Genomic DNA, 7,841 nt, shown 5'->3' on the forward strand with positions numbered 1-7,841 from the left:
CCGACTTGCTCAGGTTTCACAGGATTAAAGAGCCATGCCGGGATGCCATGGAGCTAAATGCTGGAGCTCCTGAGTAAATATTTGGTGCACAGACGTGTGTCACATTTGTGTACACACGGATAGCAATTACAAGTGGAAAAGTCCGACTGATGATGACCTTCACACAGTAACATAGCCTTTCCCATGATTTTCTTTATCTTTATTACGAGGAAACATGATAAAAAGAAACTCTATCACCAAAATCCACTGAGGTTTCAGAGGTGGAGGCATGATCCTAAACACAAATGTCTTTTTCATGTACTTCCTCACTGTCAAGCAGCCGCAGGTGGAGCAGCTGATATGTTAATCCGCAGGATCACCACAGCATAAACACTGACCTCCTGTTCCAAAAGTCTCTACTGTGTGTTTAGTTTTAAGCAGCTATGTGACTATTTGTTTCCATCTACCTGTGCCTCTGAGGTGTGACTGTGTCTGCATACAGGTACATACAGTCATTGCATGAGTGCACCTCTGTGAATAGGTTGTGAGTCACGATGACGATGAATCATTGGTGCTGTTTACACCTGGTATTAACATGCATTTTGGGTGATGAAAAAGTAAACCGTGCATTAAAACAAGTGTAAATGACCACTTAGACCTACTGTGATCTGATCACTTTAACAACTTACTGAGGTGGTGTTGGATGCATTTGATCACATTTCCTTTTTAGTATAAAAACACTAATGCATCCTGATGTGTCTCAGATAAGGACCCCGCCATCAGAACAGGAATTTGTGGTTGTTTTGATGAAAGTGCATTAATGCAATGTAAAACTCCCTATAATCAATGGTTAAAATGTCAAATCGCTTAAAATTTTAAAACCTGTCCCTGCAGCAATGACAGTTTGTTTACTTCTACCCAAATTTGTCAGGAGGTGAACAGAATCTTTTCTCCCTTTTTATGTTATACCTTCAGTTATTCATGTAATGGTTAAGAAGTCACCCATTTCTTGCTGGCAAAATATGACAGTACGGTACTTTTAGTTTTGCAACCATAGCAACAACTCACAGGTTTTCTTTGTTCTTTCCTGTGTGTCTGTAGAGAATAACCTTTACGCTTTATTAAGATTCCACATGTACAGTGTAGCTGCATTTAGATAAAATAGAGATGAGACACTTTTAATCAAATGGTGCCCACGTGCCTCACATTGTCCCATACATTAATTTTTTTCCCCTCTGTTATCTGGTTTGTCTGATAACATCTGAAGGAGATGTAAGCTGTAAAATGAATGGTGAAAAATGACTTGATAACTGCCTGTCAGTGTCTCTTGATAGAACATGGTTTACATGGTAATTGTGGCCTGAAACATGTAAAATGGGAAAAAGGAAAGACTTGGAAAATAACTTTCTCAGTCTTCATTCCAGCTTGCGTTTCTAGCAATTGCTGAAATGTATGTGTTGGAATTTTGAATAAGTTGTGAAACTGTGGAAAACTTTATTGTATTCGCTATAATATGAAGGAAACATTTTATCAGATCTGGGAGACAGCTACTTTAACAGTGCCACGTCTGATGGATTTATGGAAAACAAAAGGCTGCTCTGCTGCCGCAGTCGGTTTAGCCTGTCTGGTACAACAAAGAGTCAGCGCCTGCAGCGACAATTAAGAAGGAAATCTAATCCATCAGTGGGATTTTGGAGAGCAGGTCACAGTGGCTGAGACATGTTCAGTAAGTGAAGAAGAGTCAGCCTGCTTAATTTAAATGAAACAAAGTCCGCAAACGTTCACTTCAGGCCTCTAGAGGTATGCACGCCATCACCATCTGGTTGCTGCTCCTGCACACAGTAAAGGCAGAATAAGTAGAAGCCATGAGAGAGTAGCTGTAACTTTCTCCTCCGGTCTTATCAACATGCATACAGACTGAAAGCTAGCAGAGAGCTGCTGTGGTGGCTTAGAATGCACCAATAACAGACACTGCATATAGTCTTTTTCTGTCCAATTATTCAGTCCAATTATATTTAACCCTAAAGGACTGTTTGAAACATTTTGGGCGCTTTACATTCTGATTTTTTTTTTTTTTAATTTTATTTTTTTAGAATTTTGGCTGTGTTCATGTTTATGGCATACATTTAGGCAAGATTGTGTATTTTTGTTTAATCTTGAAATTTCCAGCTCAGCTCCTGAAATAAGTCTAGAATACACTGTGTAAACAAAATTGCTACATCCATACTATTAAATGCAAAAAAAGGGCCATTAAACCCCATTCCAACAGCATTTTTTAATCCACAGCCATCAAAGGATAAAAACATGTTGTATTACTTATGGGTGTCATTCTGGGATTTTCACTTGGAATTGGTCATTTTTATTATTAAGCCTTAAAAAAATCTTGACATATGAAACTTGTATACTATCACATTGTCCAAAACTCCAAAATAAAAAATATGTCAAGCAGATGTCTTAAATTCCCTCAGTGATGGCTACATCTCTAATTATTATGTTTTGATTGAAATATTTTTAGCTTTGGAGTTTTGGACAATGTGATTAATTATTATAATTATACTTTGTAGTAGTAGTAGTGGTAACAGCAGTTTCCCTTCAGTGTTAAAGCATATTGTACTTTCTACCTAATAATGGTTTATTAATAAAAACATAATCTGTAACAGTTATATGAAATGCCAAAGTTCAGATTTAAAAACAAAAACCTGCATCAGATACCAAATTAAGTGACAACAAAGGAATTATTGTCACAACAATGCAGCATTATCAACAGAGAACGAATAAAAAACAGCATTTCAGTCATCCCATTTCAGATTATAAGTAGTAGCTAAATAACACTGAGACTACTGAGCCTCACTTTTAACAATATACAGGATCTCCTGCAGACTCCAGTCCTACCTTCCTGTTATGACATACTTGACTGAAAATAGGAACCTGGTGAGCTTGTTTGGCTCTGCAGGGGCAAAACGAAACACTGAACAGACCCCTCGCTGCCCAGAAGCTCCATAAACTCCACTTTGAATGATTTGACATACGAACCAAACTCTACCATGCAGGGGCACCAGAGGCACCAGCCTGAAGATGATAGCACAGGTGATCGTGATTGTCATGATGCTACAAAACAGGAGGAAAATGTGATGTTATGTTCAAATAAACTTTATTTTGGGGTATGGATTTTTGGAGGTTAAAAAAAATTGAAAAGACTTTAAAAAGATGGAACTGAATTTTATGTTTTCATTAAAAAGTTGTCCAGTGTTGGTTTGGGTAAAACTTTAGGTGATTTAGAGGTCACATATAACCCCACACCTTCTAATATGTAGTTTACCAGAAAATCATTAAAAGGAGTTTGGGAACTTTAACTCACAGCAGTGGTTCCACTGGGGAAGCCAAGGGTGTCATTCAGGAGACTTTCAAGGGACAACAATCCAAAATCTACATGCAGTTATGTTACTGCAGGTTTTTTTAATGTGATCCTGACCTGTGACTTTCAGAGTAGGTCAATGGTCAGGATCCACTCAGTCAAGTATTTCTGGGTTTGAACTGGATGACCACAACTCACTATCTGCTTCTCCTAAGTATAAAAGCTGTTTGTTCATACAAAGCAGTGATGATGAGAAGTTGAATACATTTGCTTAAATACTGGAATTAAATACAAGACGAGTTTTGAGCTGCTTTAATTGAGTGTTCTCATATTCGACTACTTTATACTTGTGGTTCACTATAATTTCCAAGTGAAATATTGTACTTTTTCCTACTCTGCAATGGTCTGACAGCTACAGTTTCACATGACAAACTTATGTAACAGAATACAGTGTTATAAATTATATCTTTGACTACTGTAAATGCCCTATTGTTATTCAAGACCTCAGTATGGCACTCTTGAATGTATGTAGCAAAACTGCAAAACTATTTTTTTCCCCCTCTTCTTTAATCATCCCACGACCCCTCAGATTTATCTTGTGACCTACTCCTGACTGTCAGACTATGGTTCACACTAATCAGTCACAGGGGCCAACTGTCTGCAGAAAAAAATATTTGATCATTCAAAAACTTTTGCTTGTTTACTGTAAGATTTTGCATGCGTTTTAGACCTAATCAAGAATTTTTATATTGTTGTATATAGGTACTTTTACATTAGTAAAGGATGTGAATACGTCTTCCATTAGTAGAAATCAAAACCCAGTATTACGAGGACTCTTCAGTTTAATGCTGCAGACATCAACATTTATTTTTGAAAAAGGATTATTGGAATCTGAAAACATCAGTACAGACATTCAGCAGACAAAAGAAAACCCAAACAAACTCATGTCAGATGTGTGAATGTGAGTCGCATCAAGTCTCCCCATACTAGTGAAGTTTCAGTGGAGCTCTTTCGCCTCCCAGTGGTAGCTCAGTTTTTGACAACTTGCAATGCTGGTTTCAACATAAAGTCACCACCTTCATTCCAGTAAGACAGGATTCCTTATCAGTTTAGTTTAATGTGAGGGGGGACCATTAAAAAAAATAAATATACATGGTATATAAATGCCACATTTAGCCATTGGGCTATTTTTCAACTGTATAACAGATATAGCAGCAAAGAGGAGAGCACCAACTGTTTAAATTAGTCAATGAAAGAAAGATGAGCAAGCTTTTAGTCCTCTGATGGGAATAAGGATTATATTCCTTTCTCTTGACCCTCTGATGGAGCAGGACGACTGGCTAAAAGCAGCAGAATAGTCCAATCTCCTTTTGTAGACCCCCAAGTGACACAATTATTTTTTGTTCTTTTCCGTCGATATATGCTACATGTGGTGGTGGAGCAAAGTCATGGGGGGGGGGGGGGGGGGGGGGGCCCTGCCTTTGAATGCCCTGCCTTTGAAATCCATAAGCTGGTGGAGCCCTCCAAGTAGCTGAATGAGGTGATGAAGATGTTTTGCTCAGGCCCAGACGAAGTCACAGCAGAGAGGACTGAAAGGCAGAAAGAGCTGGAGGTGAGTCGACAAAACATCCAGCAGAGAATCCAGGACAGAGAGAAAGATGTGAAGCAGCTTCAGCAGGAGGTGGAGGCCATCAACCGCTCTTCTGATATGTGGCACGTTTGCAGTGAGGCGTTAAAAAATGCAATAACACTGTAAACAGCTTTGAGCAGAGAACTTCAGGGTGGAGGGGCAAGGGGGCACTTTTGTCTCTTGAACAGTCTGTTAACGTCCCTCTCAAGGATGGAGAGGGTCATCATTAGTATCAGAACTGTCTTACTGTCTTGTGAAATGACAGTGAAAGTCACTCAGGTTGTCGGCCAGAATCAAATTGTTATTGGAGTATAGAGCTTTAGATTTACAGTTGATTATCTGTCTGGGACCATTTCAGACAAAAGCAGTTTGTCTGCTGATAATGGCAGTTGGGTGTTTCTCAGACTGCAGCTGTTTAGCTTTGCAATTGAATACAAATAGACATCCATACAGTCCTTTAGATTCTCTACTTTGACTCTGTAAACCTTTTCTTCCTTTTCGAACCTAAAAAAACCTAACTAAATTGTAGAATTGTCTAACCTGACCTATCCACATTTACTTGTGAACCAGGGTATATGAAATATGCAATTGTTTGATTAAACATAGATTACATATGCATGCCAGTAGGCAATACAACTTTTGTACAAAATGAATAGAATACAGACAGCCACACTTTTTCATTTCATTTCGTTTTATTTTATTTTTTTATTTGTAATTTCATTTATGAAAATTGAAATTGTGTATATCTACTTCAAACTCCTCATGTTGTTTACAACTCCCCAAATTTCAGAAACAATATCAGAGTGATGTTTTCACTTTCCTCTGGGGTAGATACAGCCCTGCATTTATCTGTTGTTTAAATATTATCGGGATTTATTTCTTCCTGCTGGGCTATAAGGCATGAAAGCCCCATACCCCTCCTTTCTCTTTCTTTTTTTTCCCACTCTGCGCTTGCACAGGGTGTCCCTCCCTTAAAACTGACATGCAACTGTGGAGATTGGTGTGACCAGCATGTGGAAAAGCAGGAGCTGACGAGCCACATTCAGTGAAGATTTGTCACTGAACAGGAAAGAAGGAGTTTTGTTTTAAATCAAACTGCAAACTTGTTTCCACTCAGACACATACACACGCGCGCACACACACGCGCGCACACACACACACACACAACACACACACACACACACACACACACACACACACAATCACAGCCACCAGGTGAAATGGCACACAAAAGACTAAAGCTGGACCAAGAGACATGCTTCTGTTCAGTCTGTATGGATCCAGTGAAGGATCTGGGGACTATTCCCTGTGGACACAGCTACTGCATGAACTGTAATAAAGGTTTCTTGGATAAAGAGGATCTGAAGAAAAGATGCTCTCAGTGTAGTGAGACCTTCATAAACCCAGGCTTTGTCCTGGTGACAGACACCATGTTTGCTGTTTCTCAGGGGACTAACAGGCAAAGTGAGCTTGAGGTGAGTCAACAAAAAATCCAGCAGAGAATCCAGCATAGACAAAGAGACATGGAGCTGCTCTCAGAGGATTTCACCCACTTTCTACAAGATCTCTCCTCAACACATCTCAACACGTGAATTCAGAGCTACCCAGCACCAAAATCCGTCCTCTGCGGTACTTTGAGGATGTTACAGCGGCTGTGTCACAAGTCAGAGATAAACTACAAAGAGGTCTAAGTAACGGATGGACAGACATGTCACTGACAGTGACCAAAGTGGATGCTTTAACCCCAAATCCACAACCAGAGCCAGACACCAGAGCTGAATTCTTGAAATATTCACACTAAATGACACTGGATTCAAACACAGTTAACACACAGCTGTCATTATCTGAGGGGAACAGAAGAGCAACAATAATGAGAGACGAGCAGTCTTACTCCAGTCACCCAGACAGGTTCATTAGATGGCATCAGATCCTGAGCGGAGACACTCTGACTGGACGTTGTTACTGGGAGGTGGACTGGAGCAGGAAAAAAGTCATAGTGGCAGTTGCATACAAGAGTATCAGCAGAGCAGGACTGAGTGTGCTTTTGGTTCAACGACATTGCTGGGCTTTAGAGTTTAACTCCAGCTATAGTTATATAAATTCATACATAACGGTAGGAAAACTGCTGTCTCAGGCCCCTGGTCCTCAAGAGTAGGAGTATACCTGGATCACAGTGCAGGTATTCTGTCCTTCTACAGCGTCTCTGAAACCATGACTCTCCTCCACAGAGTCCAGACCACATTCACTCAGCCGCTCTATGCTGGACTTTGGTTTAGTGGTTATAATGGAGCCGCTGCTCACTTCTGTGAGCTGAATTAGATGAGAAACATCAAAGGGGAGACTGAGAGAAGTTTTTTTTCATCCAGTTTTTTAACCCCCTTAAAACACGGGTCTCCAAAGTTTTTTGAACGGGTGGCAGATGAGATAATGTGTAAATACCTGGGGGTCAGCTGCTTCTTGCGTCATGCAAACATTATGGGCGGTACTTTGACATCTTGTCATTAGTTGTTCTGTGAATGTTGGAGTTTTTTTAGGTGCTGGTGTTTGTATCTGTTTAGCCATGGAGGCTGTCACTGCTCATCATGATGTTTGTTCACCTAATTTTTGTATGGAAATGCAAACATCTGTGTGCTCTAAATATTTGTATTGATGGATTTGTATGTTGTTATTCCTTCTTCCCCTGTGTGGACCTTAAGAGAGAAAGCACCAGAGCTTCTTTTTATTGTATATAGTATTTTCTCACCGCTTTTTAAATTTGTAAATACAGTATGTTTAAATTCATTTGTCTGGTAGTCCAGATGTTGTTTTGTGTCCAAATTGACAGTTTAGATATCATGGAAGTATGAAACTGTGATTATCCTGGTTATAATCAATGAT

General features: G+C 39.6%; 1 pseudogene; it reads left to right on the forward strand.

Annotated features, from left to right (window-relative positions):
- Window positions 1-6,238: 6,238 nt before the first annotated feature.
- On the forward strand, window positions 6,239-7,283 carry LOC121951294 (annotated as a pseudogene).
- The last annotated feature ends 558 nt before the right edge of the window (window positions 7,284-7,841 follow it).

This window comes from Plectropomus leopardus, chromosome 12, assembly GCF_008729295.1.
Source record: "Plectropomus leopardus isolate mb chromosome 12, YSFRI_Pleo_2.0, whole genome shotgun sequence".
NCBI classification, from domain to species: Eukaryota; Metazoa; Chordata; class Actinopteri; order Perciformes; family Serranidae; genus Plectropomus; species Plectropomus leopardus.